Source organism: Diabrotica virgifera, chromosome 9, assembly GCF_917563875.1.
Source record: "Diabrotica virgifera virgifera chromosome 9, PGI_DIABVI_V3a".
Classification (NCBI taxonomy): Eukaryota; Metazoa; Arthropoda; class Insecta; order Coleoptera; family Chrysomelidae; genus Diabrotica; species Diabrotica virgifera.
Window position 1 is genome coordinate 103,354,059 of NC_065451.1, and position 18,097 is coordinate 103,372,155.

Here is an 18,097-nt window from a genome sequence, read left to right on the forward strand (position 1 = left end):
ATAAACGTAAATTTAAATATACCGGGGATCTACACAAGTATACCATAGTCCATGAACTTTAGTTTTAATGAATCACCCTGTATATTTTTATATTCTTAGAAACTATTCATGGTACGTCTTTTAATGGTAAAATAATGCAAAACCTCTAAATTTTAAAGAATCGTTTCGATTGACATGAAACTTGGCATACACATAGCTAATAAGTCAAAGAAAAAAAGTGATATTGTGCCGACGTGTGCTTTTGCCCTGGGGGTGAGTTTTACCCCTTCTCGATGGTGAAAAAATATATGTCCAAAATAAGTTAGGAATTCGATAAACGGACTAATTCTAAGCAAATTTTGTTCTATAGAGTTTTTTCACCAAGTCAATACTTTTCGAGTTATTCGAGTGAATTTGTTTATTTTTCAACAAAATAACCACGTTTTTAGACGGTTTTTCGCAAATAACTCAAAAAGTAAGTATTATGTCGAAAAAAATATTCTTAATAATAAAAATACAGTTTATAAAAAGGTGAAAAAAATGGTGCATATATTAAGTCTGTGGACCCAGTAGAAGCAAAGTTGTAGCTAATAAAACGTAGGTTCTTATTCGTTAAATTCCAAATCGAATATTTCATAGAGGGATTTTATGGACAGCATGTATTTCCAACGGAAAAGTTTTGATTTTTCTTTCAGATGCCTTTTACATGGTTAAAGTAGGAAACAATTTGAAACATTTTTGTCCACGTTTACTTAGTATACATACAACTTGCCTAGCACATGCTATAAACTCTCATTCAAACTCTACATTGAACCACCAAACAAAATGTGTTTCCGTCGAAACTTCCTACTAAGAGAAGAGACCAAAAGTAATCGAATTCAGGTTGCGACTTCGACCTACGTAAATCACCAATGATTTTATAAAAGAAACCTCCTCCGATGTGTTATGTATGTGATAGTGAACTAACAGCCAGGCAGGTTTTAGAAACAACAAATCAACGACGGACCAAATATTTGCTTTATAAGAAATACAGACTACCTGTTATGAACATAAAAGAGTACTATATGCTTTGACTTTTCATCGACTTTAAGCAGGCCTACGACACAGTAAACAGACAGCAGATCTACGAACTGATGAAATAATTGGGGATTCCAAGTAAAATTGTCAGAATGGTAAAGATAACGATGGAAAACACAACAAACGAAATAGCATGGAAAGGGTATGCATCCAAAAAGTTTGAAACCAAGAAAGGATTACGACAAGGAGACCCACTATCAAGAACTGCATTCAATCTAACATTGGAAGGAATAATCAGGAAAAGCAGAATAAACATGCAAGAAACAATATTTAAACACGGCCACCAGTGCATTGCATTTGCAGATCATCTGACACTATTAGCAACAAGTAAGAAAGAACTACAAAAGTTAATGAGAACATAATAACCGAAGCCAAAAAATTGGGACATGAAGAAAATACAAAGTATATGATAATGGAAAAGACCCAAAAAGGAAAAGAAAATAACATCATAGTACAAATAGATGGAAAAAAACATACTCATTCAAAAAAACCAAAGAAATTAATTAAGTACCTGGGAGCCAAAATAGATGAAAATGGTCATGACGAAGGGGAGATATAGGCAAGAATAGCTGAATAGAAAAGGAAATAAAAAGTATGGAGCATTACGCACATTAATGAAATCCAAATACGTATCAAGAAAAACAAAAATCAGAATTTATAAGACTGTTATTAGACCTACAGTAAAATACGCATGTGAAACATGGGTGCTGAAAAAGTCTGAAACAGACCTTTTAGAAAGATGGGAGAGAAAATTGCAAAGAGCAATGTATGGCGGTGTGAAAATAGAAGGTGAGTGGAGAAGAAGAACCAATAAAGAATCGGAAGAACTTTATAAAGAGCCAACGATCACGACGACGATCAAAGCACAGCGAATACGATATTTGGGGCACATCGACAGAATGGGAAGTAAAAGAATGCCAAAAATGGTACTCTCACGAAGACCAATACAACAGGGAAGGAAAGGCAGGCCAAGGAAAAGATGGAAGGACAGTGTGTACTAAGACCTGAAGAAAGGTAACATTGAGAGATGGAAAGAACAATCATTGGACAGAAGGAGCTGGAGGGAAGTGGTGAAGGTTTGTATAAAAAACTGAAGTGTAATTAAATAAAATTTATAAGACGAAAATAAAATGTAATCAAAAATGTAAACATTTTAGCCCTAGGCCTACAGGTCCTGTTGAGCTTAATAAATAAATAGTGAACTAGCAGTGTTTAGTAAAAATAATTCATCAAATTGCGTACAATTGCACAGGCACGTACAAAACTAAATGTATACGTAAGACATTTAGTTTTGTACGTGCCATAGGACTGATTAACCAAATTTAATATTAACTTTGCAATTTGATGTAAATAGAGTTCAATGTTAATAACCCTGTGTGGTTGAAGCAAATTGTAGACAAAAAAACTTTTGTATATACAAACATATGTATAGGTACAGATAGGCGGCATAAGTCATGTCTAAATATATTATATTTGTCTCATAGTACTTGCTTAAGAGTTTTGTTTTGTAATATCAAGCTTACAACTATTTTATAAAATTATTATATTTAATTAAAAGGTTTATGAAGGGCACATTTTATAAATAAATGCATATGCACATGCATATTTGCCTGACTTTGCAATTTTCATATCAATATCAATATTTTTTTATAATACATAACATATCAATATCAATCCTATGCTTTTGAATCCAAAACATTTTTTATTATTTCTAAATGTAACGTCATTAAAAGCTGCTATATACCTAATTGAAATTATATTTAAATATTTTTGATTAATTTAATAACTTACGTATTGTCCCTCAGCACTCAGCACAAGCTAAAAGCTAACAAACAGAAACAAGTCTGCACTGTCACCGTCGCACAATATCTTGGAAACTGCTTAACTTTAACTGAATCTAAAAAATCTAATCTATCTAGTGTTATATTTTCAACTAATTATCAACCCCCTCCAAATAGCAGGGAATTTTTATCTGGAAATACCAAACAACAATTTACAAAAGTAACCCTTACCATCTTTCTACTACCTCTAAGAATTTAAGTGAAATTTGCGGTGGAAATACCAAATTATATGTCGAAAGAAAAGATGCTAATGAAATCTCTACCTTTCTACGAAAAGTTAATATATCCGTCCATTGCCTGCTATTTTCATTCTGTGTTATTTGTATTTATTGTAGAGATACAGCAATATTTTTGGTTGACATTAATTTTGATTTCAAAGTAAGAAGATAATAACAAAAGGCTTCCTCGTCTAACCTTGCTGTATGGATGCTGTCATTACTCATTACATTCCGAATCCGAAAATTGTTTAAAATTCTACCTCTTGCCACACTTTTGTGTTGAAACCAATGCTGCAAATCCGAAATCGTAGCATTCGCCGTTCTGTTCTGACGTAGAGCTAATTTTGCTTTGATTTTTTTAAACAATTATAAAGAGGGAAAAAATATTTTTTTTATCTATAAAACGTCTCTTGTGCATTTTAGAGAATATTCTTTCAAATAAATAACGTAGATTTTAAAAAGTTCTTTGATTTCCTAGTTTTTAAATTGAAATACATAAACAACATACAACTGTTCAGAGCAGCAGCCAACAAAGTGACCATAGCCATTATGATATCCAACCTCCGATAAGAGAGGGAAATTTAAGAAGAAGACGAAACTTAAACAATTGACCGAGATAATGGCAAGAAACCCTTATTTTTGTAGTATAATTTATAAACGTTAAATTTATAAAAATAAATTTATTTTTTGCATAAAGACATCCAATATAATTACTTGAAATTATGTCAATTAATGAGTTTATGTTTAAAGGCCGACTAAATAGTTTGTTATTTAATTTGTTTTTACCAGGGAGCAGTTATTTAATTAAACAACTGTACTTGCCCAAATAATGACTCCAGAGATATTTGGCAGATCGCATTAAATTCTTTGAGGCTTCGGCTTTAAGATCTATTAAAAAAATTCAACATTTTATCAAAATTGTTATTTAAAAAACCGTTTGAAAAATACCTAACTTTTTAGCTTAGATACTATTAGAATAACTTTGTAAGCTTATTTAAAAGCTGATGAAAAAATACACATTAAGAAAGAAAAAAGAATTTTATATGACCTATAGAAATCAAGTTAGCATTTTTTTAAATAAATCATAATCAGCATTCATCATAAAAATCATTCAAAGTTCAAAATCGGTATACGTTAAAAAACGTATTTTATCGGCTTTTTATAGAGCAATTTTCTTAATTTTTTATAGAGCAAAATATCAAGGATGGTTTAGTTGTTTTATTATAAAATAATGGATTAATTCATTTATAACAAAATAAAACTACATACCTACCTATTTTTTCCAGTTATTGACTTTTTAGGAAAACTTACGACACGTGTACCTTTTAACGTTCAAAATACAAATATTCTCATTTGAAAGCTGTATAATTGTTCAAACAATCTTTGTTTAAACAAATTATAAATTTTTGTTATAATAAATAACAGTTATAAGTTATTAACATTTATAAATTACTCCAAAAAATAGGAGTTTTTGCAATTGTCTCGATCAATTGTTTATCTATTTCAAATTAAAAACTATTAAGATCTACAACAATTATTTGAAACATTTTTCCCTAAAATCCACAAGCACAAGGAACGTTTTATCTGCAAGAAAAAATATTTTTTTACACTTTATAATCGTTTAAAAACAAAACAAAGCAAAATTAGCTGTACCTACGTATTTACGGAAATGTCGGATATTGAAGCAATTGATAACAAGAAAAAATTTTAATGTTCTTTAGTTATGTCGAAACACCAAGATTTCGCTATAAATAATAAAGTTAAAGGGCGGAGGTAAATTCCTCACCAACCATTAAAAACATATAATCCGACAGGTATTTTCCTCACCAAATTTAAAGGTTCATATTAATCCGGCAGGTATTTTCCTCACCAACTCACTCAGGTAATAAAATAAAGAGGTAGATGTAATTTAAGAATATTTATTATGAAAGAATCCGAAATCCGAATATAAAGTCGTTAATTTCCTTACATTATAATAATAGTTTATAATATAATAGGCAAAACGTATAATAGAGAAGTCAATGGAGTTTTTGCTTATGGAAAAAATCAAATAAGATAGAACTTTTTATAATTTCATTAAGAAATGTTAAATAAACAACATATCAAAATGTAGTAGGTACTCCAAAAGTGGGTGCTTCACTTTTTATCAAACAAATGAACTGCGAAATGAATTGTTTTTTTAAATGCCGACGAAAATTATAAATTTTAGAAAAAAACTGACTTAAAAATTCTACGTAAAGAACCGAATACAAAGATTTGTCTAATATTAAATCTACAGCTTCTATAATTTTTTTATTTAGAACGCTCAAGTCACCCTTCTCACAAACATTGGCGCACTTTATAGAAGCGTTCAACGCTGCGCGCGTTTGAATTAATTTATTATAAAAAATAAATGAAAAAGCTTTCCTGTAGGCTGTATACCATATAATACAAAAAACGAATAAAATCCTTTATAAAAGGTATATATTTAAAAATTCCTAAAAAGGGCTACATCACAGAACTAGTTTTCGATTGGTTGACCAATCATTTTAGATAAGCACTGATGATGTGTGCTTACAAAATACCTTTTATAAAGGATTCTATTGGTTTTTTTAATTTATTATAATTTCTTAACTACTTGATCAAACTAAATTTTACAAATTGGAAACGAAAGAAGAATATTAAAGCTTATCTTACAGTTGAAATAAACAGAAAAAATATGGGCAAACGTACGGAGTGGGCGGAAAGTGAGACGTACATGAATTATAATCAAAAATGGTTTAAAAATTTGTAACTAATACAATTTTACCTATAGGACTCTAAAATCGGTGCTACTTCGGTATGCGGTCTACGGCAGAGTTTTTAGTTTGGTATGCGGTCTACCGTCTGATATGCGATCTACGGCAGTTTAGCTGATTCGGCATGCGGTCTACGTACAAAAACAAATTAGAGAAACTATTACAAACTTTTTATTTATTATTTATATTTATACTTTACTTTACTTGTCATACTTGTGCTTTACTTCACACTTCACGTGTTATTCTGTCTAAATCTCGAACCGAGGATTAGCGGCGTGTAATTTGGGTTGCCTATATAAACTTGAATCAACGAAATGGGCCTCGAGTGTTAATTTAAAACGCTGAAAAGACCGTTTAGTGATAATAAAAAGGGTGGGTTGTGATTGCGCGCAGCGGTCAAATACCTCCTGCCCTGCGGTTCTCTCACTCTAATACCCGTAAGTTGGGTTTGGACCGAAGGGTTAGGTCTTCCTCCTTTCAGGCAAAAACCGATATTTACTGCGGTTGCATGATATTTAATATTAAAATAGTATTGGATGTGGTAGAATGTAGACTCTTTGTATAATTACCAATTGAACAGTGAAGCTGTTAGTAATAATAAAATAGTAATGTTTGTAATAGTTTCTCTAATTTGTTTTTGTACGTAGACCGCATGCCGAATCAGCTAAATTGCCGTAGACCACATATTAGACGGTAGACCGCATACCGAAGTGGCACCCTAAAATCTTACTAAACAACTTACTTATTAAATATCTTACTAAACGATGTTTTACTCAAAAAAAAATCAACTTAACGTTTTTAAGTAAATTAGAAGCAATTATTTAGGTTGATGGAACTTTTAAATACTGCACAAAAATACTAGGTACTGTAATTTTATAGTAGGTCATCTGGCCCTGAGCAAGGGATTATAATTTCTGGAAAAACCAACTTGAGTTTAAGAAAGTTTAAATTTCTTTTCACTTTCACTTTGTGGTATCTAACTACTTGCAATCAAAACAATGTGGAATGCTCTTAATAGGTCTGGATCCCGCGTATGAAAAAAAAGTTGATTAATAGCAAGCTGAAAATTTGTTAATAGCTTAAGGGTGTCTAGTCGGACAAACTTTGATATATGGGAACACTAGAACAGGGGCAGTTTTAATTGTGGAACAGGTTAAAAATTTGGAACGGTCAAACCACGAAAACGACACATTTATTTTGTCCGACAGAACAGACTTAAACTATCCGAACAGAGATTAAACTCTCATGCAAAAATCAGACTGCTATTTATCACCTGTCATAATTCCTGTCATTTGACATATTCTACATGTTCCACTCATTAAAACGCCCATTTGGTGATAAATAGCAGTCTGATTTTTGCATGAGAGTTTAATCTCTGTTCGGAGAGTTTAAGTCTGTTCTGTCAGACAAAATACATGTGCCGTTTTCGTGGTCTGACCGTTTCAAACTTTTAACCTGTTCCACAATTAAAACTTCCCCTGTTCCAGTGTTCCCATATATCAAAGTTTGTCCGACTAGACACCCTTAAGCTATTAACAAATTTTCAGCTTGCTATTAATTAATTTTTTTTTCATACGCGGGATCCAGACCTATAAAAGTTTTACTGAACGTGGAAAACCTATATTTAGTAGAATCTCAGAAATTTATAAGACTTATACTTACAGGACCTCGATTTTTGACCCTTCGCTTCGTTATCGAACGTATTCGCTTCGTATCTGTTTAGTGTACAGATAGCGAATGATCGATAACGAAGCGAAGGGTAAAAAATCGAGGTCCTGACTTCTTACACCTTGCCAGTACTTACTTGCCTACTTCACAATCATTCGTATATTCTGATTCTGATGTTAAATCAAGGGACAGAATTTTTCTATACCACATACTAGAAGCTTGCAGTAGGTGAAATCTACAACCATGTATTTCAGTGTTCGGACATATTTGAATGATTTCATTATGTATAGCTTTTTCAAAATCTATAAAAATTTTACTAGGAAAAAACTTAATTTTGAGAGCTTTAAGAATTTCTGATTTTAACAAATAAAAAAGGTTTTTGTAAGTTTATGTTTTTTTTTTGTTTGGCAGTAAACAGTATAATAAAGAAATACAATGCCCATTAATTAGCCCGTGAATAGTGAAATATTGCAAATAATATCTGGTACAGTAAGAAAATGTGCCATCTATACAGGGTGTAACAAAAATACAGGTCATAAATTAAAGTACATATTCTGGGACCAAAAATAGTTCGAATGAACCTAACTTACCTTAGTACAAATATGCACATAAAAAAAGTTACAGCCCTTTGAAGTTACAAAATGAAAATCGATTTTCTCGAATATATCGAGAACTATTAGAGATTTTTTATTGAAAATAGACATGTGGCATTCTTATGGCAGGAACATCTTAAAGAAAAATTATAGTGAAATTTGTGCACCCCCTAAAAATTTTATGGGGTTTTGTTCCCTTAAACCCCCCCAAACTTTTGTGTACGTGCTAATTGAATTATTATTGTGGTAGCATTAGTTAAATTCAATATTTTCTAAACTTTTTTGCCTCTTAGTATTTTTTCGATAAGGCAGTTTTTATCGAGATGCGGCTTCTTTTTAATATGTTTACATACAAAATTTATGGGGGTTTTGTGCCTTTAAACCCCCCCCCCAAATGTTTGTGTACGTTCCAATTAAACTATTACTGCGGTACCATTAGTTAAACACAGTGTTTTTAAAACTTTTTTGCCTCTTTGTATTTTTCCGATAAGGCCCTCTTTAGTGAGATGTGGCTTCTTTTTTAATATGGTTCAAAATATACCTAAAAATGTAAATCATAAATAAATTTTCATATTATTACCAAGTCTCCATAATCGTACTTAACCATATACAAATATCTGGTGGATTTGACAAATATTCAACATATCTCGATAAAAACTGACTTTTTGAAAAAGTACTAAGAGGCAAAAAATTTTTAAAACATTGTGTTTAACTAACGGTACTACAATAATAATTAAATTGGAACGTACACAAAAGTTTGGGGGGGTTTAAAGGAACAAAACCCCCATAAAATTTTTAAGGGATGTCCAAATTTCATTATAATTTTTTTTTAAGATACTACTGCCATAAGAATTCCACATGTCCATTTTCAATAAAAAATCTCTAATAGTTTTCGATATATTGGAAAAAATCGATTTTCATTTTGTAACTTCAAAGGGCTGTAACTCTTTTTATATGCACATTTGTACTAAGGTAAGTTAGGTTCAATCAAACTATTTTTGGTCCCAGAATATGTGATTAAATTTATGACCTGTATTTTTGTTACACCCTGTATAATATATAAAATTCAATGTGGCTAAAAGTCTTACATTTGTTTCACTATTATCTTAATTTTGACACAGTTTACAGAGAGAATATTTTTCCCCTTATTGAACCTTATCAATATTGGAAGGAAGTCCACCAGGCATTATTTTTTGTCGATAATTATATATTTTGTCTTATGTAACTTATAACGCATATTTAACGTATATTTATTATTAACGTATATTTTTTCTTATATCAATCGTAGAATTGTTTTAGGCAAATTAGCTGCAAGCTCTTGGCGTATAAGTTTTGCTGGTTTTTCAGTAATATTCTCTTCGGCTTAACGTTTACAAGAGTTAGAAACAATTGTCGATCTATCTACTGACGATCTGGTACATGATTATGTTGTAGGCTACTTCTAGAAATTGTAAAATTTGCACCAATAGTAAACAATTTCGCACGACAAATTGTTTTATTACACCTCCAGTACACTTCTTCACTTTTTAAAACTTTCATTTTATAAAACTTTCACTTAATAAAAAAATAAAATTTTCAAATAGCAGTAAAAGTTTATCGCGATTACTTTCTATTAAATATGCCATTGCATATTAAATATGCCAAAATTGCAATTGTGATTAAAAATAAAATACCATAATTATTAACTCATTAATTATTATAGGTACCTACTGTAATCTTAGAGCAGGTAGATAAATAATTCCCTTAAATGCCTTTTTGTAAAATCTACCTGAAATAATCACTTCGATTTTGGTGAGGAAAATACCTGTGGGATTATGGCATACCCTTCCAAACGCAGGTAAAAGATTATTTTGGTGAGGAAATTACACCCGCCGAAGTTAAAAGGTGCTAAATAAGTTTCTCCTGTTTTAAAATTTGAATATAGGTAAATAATTTTTAGTTTTAAATTTATATGTAAATATTGAAAATAAGCCACAAGCAATCCTTAAACAGTATTCGCTATTCAGGTCAGGTAGGTACATTAGTCCTAAATCATAATACAAAGGACAAGCAAGACAATAAGTGGTCATAAAATTGATATCCGTATCTGCTGAACATGTGTTGCAAGCTACCAAAAGCAAATTCAAAGATTCTTGAAAATTGACTGTCTTGTCTAAACTATATTGCCAAATCTACTAATCTATCAGGACAAAAAAATTCTAATAATGAACTGCAATTAATATCAAAACAAACAACAAATATTTTTTAGTTCATATTTTATATAAATTAAAAAATAAGAGAATAATAGAAAAAATTCAGAATTTTGATTTTTCGGTAGAAAAAAAAAAGGAATTGAGTAGATTTGACAGGAATTCGGCAGATCTACCGAAAATTCGGTAGCTGTGGCATTACTGAACACTGCCATCTGTCGGCTTCGTTCAACTAATAATATAAAGCATCGCTTCCATCTCCATCCGCCATCCCTTCCCTTTAATCTGAAGTTGCTACTTTTAAGCAGCTTTTTCGTAGCTGCTATTTCCAAATAGCAGTAGCTGTTATAACTGTTATTTGAAAGTAGCAGTTTTGCACATCCCTAATTACTAAGTCACACACTGTAACTGAAAATTGACAAGTCAATTTGTTACGCCCTCTCGACGCGCTGTATATAAATAAAGTAGTAGTATTACGGCACCATCTACTAGCCGAAGGTTATAACAATACAGGAACCCTACTACATAGACTTAAGATTTACAGGTATCTTATTTTTAGCTTGAGAGTTAGATATCTTTGGTCAATTACTGGTTGCTGGTCAATTACTGGTTAACTCACCCTATGTCTGTAGAAATAAATGTTTTAAAATTTCAGATTTTTATGCCTAAATCGTTTTTATAAATTTGCTTAGATTGGTCTAGGTGGGAGATTGCCACTTTTGATATGATACGCCTCCTATAGAGTCGCCATAAACTACGTCACCATAATAAAACAGGGACAAGACATGAGTGTTGCAAAGATAATATATTTTTTTAGATGTTAAGTATATTTTTTATTTTATATAAATTTTTTAATCTGAGATAACCTGCGGTTAACTTGTTCTTTAGATGTTTTTGGAGAGTTAAAGATAACGACCAAATTTTTTGCATGTTTACTATGTGGATTGGGTTGTGATTAATGTTAATTTGTGATGCATTTTAGATAAGTTCTCTGGCAGTTTTAATTTTATTTATAATTATTATTTGCGATTTGGATGCATTTAATTGTAAATTGTGATTTTCTGCATAGGAAGATATACATTTAAGGTCCGCATTTAATTTTTTTTGGGTGTATATTAAAGTGTGTTTATTTTGAGTGTATATTAAAGTGTGCTTATTTATAGGTATTTTTAACTGGTATTTTTATCAGCAAACTGCTTAAATTTGCAGAATTTAATGCAGTTTTTCATGTCAGCAACATAAATGGAAAATAACAGAGGTGAAATTACCGAAACTTGTGGGACGCCATTTTTAACTAATTTAAATTCTGACTTCGCCAAATGGAAGAAGATCATTGGGACGACCGAGGAAAAGATGGTCAGACAATGTCAATTGAGGCTAAAAACAGACATTGAGCATATTTATAAAGTAGGAAGAAGAAGAAGAAGAAATTATAACTTGTCAACACTCGAGTCTTTTTTAACAAGAACACTACTAAATCTGTGTGTCAGTAGGTTTTGCATGAGATTGACTGCATTGTTAGAAAAGCCAAAGTAATGTAGTTTGGCCAACAGCATCTCGTACCAATAGTATCAAATGCTTTACTGAAATCCAAAAAGGTCATACAAGTACTATTTTGTTGTTTCTTTATTTTCTCTGATGTCACTCAAAATGCTGACTAGTGTTGTATTGGTACTAAAATTTTTCCAGAAACCTGACTGACAACCAGGTATTATTTTGTTAATTTCAACAAATGACTCAATTTGATTATACAAGTGCTTTTCAAAAATTTTAGATAAGACAATCGATAAGCGATCCATTTGGGTAAAACCAAAATAGTTTATGACAAGCCTCTCTATGTTGGTTTCACAATTTTAGATTTATCAAAAACAGTGATATATGATTTTTATTATGGATACATCAAAAAGAAATATGGGGAAGCTGCAAACTTGTTATACACAGACACAGACTCCCTGATTATGGAGATATATACCCCCAATTTCTATGAGGATATGAAGAGAAATTTAGAACATTTCGACACCTCCAACTATCTAACTGATAATATTCACAGGATACCGAAAACACCATCAATACTAGGAAAAATGAAAGATGAATTTGCATCTGTACCCATTAAATGTTTCTATGGTACAGGTGCTAAAGCTTATTGCATAGAAGCAAATACAATAATAAAAAAAGCAAAAGGAATTTCAAAACATGTAACCAAAACACAGTTGCAAAAGAGTGATTATGTATTATTAGTGAAAAAAGGTGGCGTAATCTTTAGAAAAATGTATGTATTCGTGTCTAATTTACATACCATATATACGGAACTTAGGAATAAAGTGGCACTATCTTCTAAGGATGACAAACGCTGTGTAATAAACGGTGACGTAAAAACTCTTGCGTGGGGGCATTTTTTAATTAGTCCACATAATGGTACTATAGATGATCTTATTATGTTTGGGAATGAGCTGCTACATACCCCGGAATTGGTCGATTTAGAAAAGATTCCTCTTGAAGAATTGTTTCAAGTCGATTCTTTTCAATATGATTCATACTTGTAAAATTTGTAAATTGTATATTTTTATGTATTAATAAAACACATGTATATCAACATATTTTTTTGATTTAAAACCTTACACAATTCTATTAATACCATAATTATTGAAAAAGTCGAACATAGAGCTATATAATAAAATATTGGAGATATGACTGTATCCTTTCTAGGTCTTTCATTATAAAGTTCTAGCCATTTGGAGTCACTGCTTCTACCACTCATATGTCTAAAACGCAATTTATATTTAGTGCTATTTAATGGTATTTCAGCTTGTAAAGTTGGTAAAAAATTGTTTCCGGGATATAATTTCATTCTTGACCATGTATCAGGCCATGTTTCATTTAGAGTACCATTACTGTCAAAGCACACAAAAACTTCTCTAACATTGATGGGTTGCTGAATTAAAAGCAGATTTCGCAGAATTGCTTGTAAAACAATAAAGTCTAATGATATCATCTTAATAATCTCTACCAAGATTTTAGCATCTATTTATAGTAAATCTAACTTTGGACGTGGGTAGTCACACGTATATGGTGGAGATTCCATTAACCCATCACGATAACCTACGTTTCGATGAGATAACCCCATAGGTCTAGTCTCACTACAAAATACACAAAATTCAAACACCAATTTCCACCCTTTAAATATTAAGCTTCTTGGAATAAGTTTAGTTCCACACATTTTACGACAAATAAGACAAAGCTTTTGTCGTACACAATAAAAGGGGAGTCTCGTTTCCCACTCGTCACCACTATAGTTAAATAGATCGTCAAAATTATCCGCATATTTGTGTGACATATTATATTTGAACACAACGCGTGGTTTCACGTGGCTTACAACGATCTGGTTTATGATGTAACTTAACAAGTTTCAAAGGGAATGAGTCACGCAAGCTGATCAAGTCTCGCGTGTCTGGTACAATCTAGGAGTTTTATTAGGAGTGGGGGATAGTGACCCACACATCTGCAACTGGTATCAATGAGAGTAGGGAGGATATAAGAGTACATAAACATCGATAATGTGAACAGTATCTGCACAAGAAGGCTTCGTGAACGTGTTGAACAATTTAGTAAAGGTATTAACAGAATAAAACGTGATATTTTAGTTTATGAAAAAACAAGAAATATTAAACAGTTAGAGAAGAGTATTAACCAGTTAATAAGAAAATATAAAGATAAGGAATATATGTTTAAAAACTTTTCACGACTTAGTATAAGTGATGCGTTTGCGTAGTGGAAGAGTTTATCCTCCTGAAGAAGAAAATATACTATTTTTTGTTTCTGCAATCGAGGAGCAAAAGTGGATAGATTTGGTGTTTAAAAACATTAATCGTTTTAACAATAATGGAATGTTGCCAGAAAAGAATTGTGATGAATCAACACCCACAAAAACCTTTATACCTGTTTACAGAAGCAGAACTACAAAACTTTACCATACCATACATTAGAAAATCTGTAGATCCATATGAACTACTTCAGTCTTGGCATCTCCTACCCCAGAAATTTGTGCAAGATTTTGAAATTCGAACTTGACTTCCGTGTTTTGTTCATTTCAATCGTCCCGAAGGGAGAACAGAGGAAGAAGGATTAGCTCCTGCTCAATCCAGTTGTCGTTTATGCAGATTTGCACTGGAAAATTTATATAACAATTATATCGGTTAAATAAAGTACTATTTTTTATTAAGGTTTTTTTATTAATAAAACAAAAATGTAAAAAAATCTTTATTGCATCATAAAAGTATCATACAAATAAAATACGTTAGATAACGCACATACACTATTATTATTTAAATGGTAAGGACATTTAGACGCCATTTTTTCCAAACCTGGTTGTTCATCAAATTCCGCAACTGGAGCTAAACTATACTTTTTTATATACTGAGACTTTTCTCTTCCTTTAACATAGACGATATCGACATTACTTGTCAAGTATTGGATAATATTATGAACTTGATGTACCGGGGTAAATCCATGATCCCAGTTAAGACCATGATAATTATTCATTAACCATACAGCTTGTTTATGAAACTCTGGATTCAGCAACCTCATTGGATATGGTGGTTTGAAGAAATGATGACTAATTTTTTGACCATCATAAGTGGCCAACTCTTTTGCGATAAATTTATTTTTCTCAATATTAAAACCTTGTACATCTATTATTAGGTGCATGTTAAAGTCTGTCTTTGTATGGTGTCTAACCTATATTTATAAACCTATTTTGACTCATGCGCATGAGAGGGTTCCCCATATAATGTCATAGCCTCATGACTTCATTAATTATGTACATATACCTTAACTTGTCCAGCATAATATAAATATTTAGTTTTATAATTGTTTTACTATTTTAGTTAAGGGATTATACTTAAATTCTTTTTCGTGTAATATCAGACAATAAGCAGAGATATCAGAGGTTGTTGGGTCATCTGTCTCAAATTCTATACGTAACACAACAGATCCCGATTGAATGATTTCTTTTTGACGAGAGCAGTCAATATGTATAAGTGGGGCAATCATTTTAAAGTCACGTGGATTAAATATAGGTTGATTCAGCACCATGTGATAATAACTTTCTTGAAAATTAGCAAACATTTCATAAAGTTTCGCAAATCTATTTGTTTTAAAATCTATTTGTAGGTCATTATAAGGATATCTTTCAGAATTTAAAAACACTTTAATATTTTTTAAATTGCAATGATCAAATTTACTCATATCTTTTGTTAATTTCGATTTTCTGTTATTTTGGAAAGCAACAATGATGTGACGAGGTGTTTCTATTTTCGTACTAGTGCGCACAGACCACGTATGGCGGGTAGAGTTGTTTAGAGCAGGATATTCAATCATTTGCCATGAGCGAAATTTAATAGGAAGTTCTTGATTTGTATGTGAAATCTTATTAAGCCGTAACTGTTCTTGTATACTTGGTGTTACATGTGGAACCTCCCAATATAATTTATTAATATCAATCTTCGGTCGTTCGCTTTCATCTTCGCTTACTACAGCATCAATATCATCATTTGATCTAATAAGTATTAATTCCATTTTCAAATTCATTATGATTTTTCTAAAATCTTCAAAGAAACCTGATAGCAGTCGTAGAGGTATACATACGTTAAAGTTTCCATTTGAATCCACCAACACACTGTCTTTGGGGACTTCATTATTAGTTTCCAGTCTACCTCTTTTTGGAAACCATCCCGAGTTTTCCAATTGCAGGCTTTGGTTTTCGTTAAGACTAAGGTAGTTTTTAATACTTGATACTATGCCTACATCACGTACTGAATCAATTACTACCCCATTTAATTCAAAACGTATTTCACGAAACAAGTAAGCTATAGCATTATTAATAAATTTTAGTTTTGTTGGGACTTGATTATCATGGGTAAGAAGTTGACCTTCGATATAGAGATAACTATTTGCCGGATATGTGAATGCATCTAAATCTTGAATTGGAATACGTATTTCATCATTATAACCTAACTTTCCAGGGATGTATGGTTGATATGTGTGAAATTGATACTCTTCAATAGTGTTGTCATTGAAAGGTTGACCAGTAACATGCAGAATTTCCATTATATTAAGACTTTAAATCCCAATGATTGCAGAAAGTGGCGATTTGATGATGTTATTTTTTTGGAAGGTAATCTGCTTTTATATGTTTTTGGTATAGATGGTTTTTTAGAAGGTGATCTCCGTTTATATGTTTTTTTGATAGATGGCGTTACTATTTTAGAAGGTAATTTCTTTATATATGTTTTTGGTATGTGGGAAAAAACTAAAACCATTATTTATATACGTTTTCTAAGATGTAAATTTACTGTTACTTCTTCTCCCCCAAAGTTAATAAGTTTACCTGCTTGGTTAATAATCTTTACTGTGAGGTTGGTGATTGTCTTGATACCAACTAGATAATACAAAATGTTTTGAGGAGCATCCACTATTTTATACCCAATCGGTACTGTTGGAAAGAACTGATGGATAATGTGAACTGGATTCCCATTTAAATAGCATCCCGAAGTAATGTTACAATCAACACACAGGGTGTTTGCCCCCCATATTTCCACGGGTTTATCTGAAACATGTGTTTGGTTTGGAGCTAGTTGTCGTGATTTAAAACCAAATAATAATCCAATGGAACTTACGGGGAGAAAAGAAATTTCTCGGTTACTCTTAATAACAACTTTTGAAGTTGATAATTGTGGAGTAATTTCTAAAGTCGCATCATTATCAATCTTTTTCATGTTTTCTTGAATAAGCTTCGTAATATCATCCAACTCATAGGCCCCCTCAGGTAACTTGTAGCTATGGGTAAAATTTTTGAAATTCCAGAGAAAAGGTTATTGCTTTCATCAACATTTGGAACAGTATTAAAACTATAAAAACTGGTTAGACCAATTTCATAATCAAATTCATCTTCAAGGTAAATTGGGGATTAAAATTATAGCTCATATTTGAAGAGCTTCCAGTAAGCGTAAAGTTTAAAGACATTTTACGCAAGCAATTAACATTATTTGCTATTTATAGTAGTTGAATAGAAAATCTAATGAGTAATGACCGCACTTGTATGAATCGTTTTGGATTTTATCATAGTTGTAATATATTTGTACATCACCATTACTTAAAAAATATTTGATTACATTTTGTGGTGGAGGCAAATCCCCATACGAATCAAAATAAATTATATGGGATTTAGATTTTGCATAGGCTACCCAGTGTCTACCCTCACCACGTTTTGAATCTAAATTTATAACACCACACTCGTTTTTATGAATATTTTTAGGTAGCATGTCTCTCATAAATACACCTCTAAAATATGGCAATGTTTTACCATACTTCATTATATCTGTATTTGTTAAAGCGTGATGAGGAAGGTTTAGTTTTTTTAATAAGGTTTTAAGTATAATCCATACCCTTTATACGGTCTTAAATACAATCCTTTGCCTTTTTGGTCCATGGCTAGATTATGGCGTTTTTGTTCTTCAAGATTCATTCGATTAGTTTTCGCATCACCGATGACCTTGTAAATTCCTGCACCCATTCCTCCGACGGCTCCGAGTGCGCTTAATAAAGGTAAAAGTAATGGTAGAAATCCTCCCTTTTTAGGTGCTTTAATTATTCTTTTTTTTTTATTTATCTTTTTACGAAGAGAACCGCCTTTTTTGCGTTTAAGACCCATTCCCAACTTACGTTTTCCTTTCATAGCTGTTGTAACAAACCAGGCGG